This window comes from Octopus bimaculoides, chromosome 9 (assembly GCF_001194135.2).
Source record: "Octopus bimaculoides isolate UCB-OBI-ISO-001 chromosome 9, ASM119413v2, whole genome shotgun sequence".
Taxonomy (NCBI): domain Eukaryota; kingdom Metazoa; phylum Mollusca; class Cephalopoda; order Octopoda; family Octopodidae; genus Octopus; species Octopus bimaculoides.
This window is the reverse complement of record NC_068989.1, coordinates 93,343,992-93,345,993: the sequence shown is the minus strand read 5'-3', so window position 1 is coordinate 93,345,993 and position 2,002 is coordinate 93,343,992.

The window sequence follows — 2,002 nt, the reverse complement described above, 5'->3', positions numbered from 1 at the left end:
TATATATATATATATATATATATATATATATATATATATCGTTTTACCTGTGCATGTGTGTGTTTGTTTGTTTACTGTTCATTCTCAATTACATTCACTTTCATATTCCTGGCCAAGACGGCAGGATGTTCAGCTCATGATTATAAAACTGTTATTTCAATTCCATATCGGTTGCAACTTTATGTCCTTAAGCAGGGCATTTCATTCCCCATTACACTGATACTGCTCTTCTATACTCGAGTACCACCCAAGTGCTAATATAGCTCACATGACCTCCAGTTTTCACACGCTGGATGCTGTCATTTTCCATTATGAAAGGGTCGAGATGGGAGTCTAGAATACCTCGCGAGTACATAAACACTTGAACGTTTATTGAAAACACGGTACATAGACTAGAATACGAAACTCATTCTATTGTACCATACAGCACTAGTTGTGTTGTACGACTGCTCACTCTGTGATTTCTCCCCCTTTTTCTTTTTTCATATAATTTATCGCTAATTACCAACAAACTACGTTTGTTTGTTTCAAAGCGATAATACTGCATATTATAACCGGTCGATATATTAAAAATTATATTAAAACTATGTAAAGTGTGTGTATTTTCCTTTTTTAATTTCTTATATATATATATATATATATATATATATATAAAGGTTAGTAGAATTAGAGGTTGGAATAACCGTTTAAGGGATAAAAATATCCGTTTTACAACCGGTATAATTACCTATGTTAACCCTGGGCTACATGTGCAAGCATATTATGCACATAGATTACAGGTAATGGCAAAGATAAACATGACTTTATTAGGAATCAAATTTAAATTAAGCAGAGCACGGAGATTGACAACAATTGACTCTTCTCCATTTTCTGCTTAATTTATATATATATATATGTATGTGTGTGTGTGTGTGTGTGTGTGTGTGTGTGTGCGTGCGTGTGTGTGTGTATCAAAACAAGCAACAGGATATCCAGAGATAATGCAGTACGATCGTTTCAAGCGACTCCATTTAATTTATATATATCAAAGTGAGATTCAGGGATCGAGGTGTAGGAAGAAAGTTAGCTTGAAGCAAACCACAGTAAATATAAACAAACAACTTTCAGGAACAATAGTGGTTTATTGAGATGGAAGAATGCGGATTAGTTTTCTTTATCGAAGAACGATGAAGAGAAACAAAGTTCTTTTTATATTCAACGGTAGGCGACCAGGGTTGTCGAGTGTACCAAAAAGAATACAAAAGTGACGGGATGGAGTAGGAAAAATCCGGGCTACATGTTTCATAGCGAGTGGAACTTGAGAAGTGGTAAAATCCAAGTGAGGTGTATTCTACCGGCTACTCTTTAGACCAAGGATATCTTGATTAAATTAAGGGCTACATTGTACCGCGTCAACATGTACCTCTTTGCGACAATGTAACATTTAACCTAATCAAGATATCTTTGGCCTAAAGAGTCTCCAGCGTTAACATCGCACTTGGATATTTACCACTTCTGAGGTTCCACTCGCTATGAAACATATGTAGTCCGGATTTTTCCCTTCTCCATGCCGTAATTCTTGTATACTCATACACACACGCACAGATTAGTTGAAATTTAATGGGTTTAATTTCTTAGAAGTTAACCCGTCTACGGATGATGTCAGCTGACAAAAGCTTGCCTTAGGATTGGTTATCAACCGCCACTGTGTTGGATGAATATCCTGCCGCGGAGACATCGAGGTATCCACGTATTTGTTTATAAGATGACTGCTTGAGACTCCGAATTTTTTTTTACTAACGCCAGTATAACAGTATAATACAGAATGCTGTGTGTGACTTTTACCTGAGAATGTACTTCAAGATGTAAAAATGTAAAACAAAGCTATGTAGGCCTATAGACCGACTTGCGACCAAATCGACTTACGACCAGTCAGTTAGAACCAATTACGGTCGTAAATCGACGACCTGTATATAATATAATATATATATATATATATATATATATATATATATATATATAT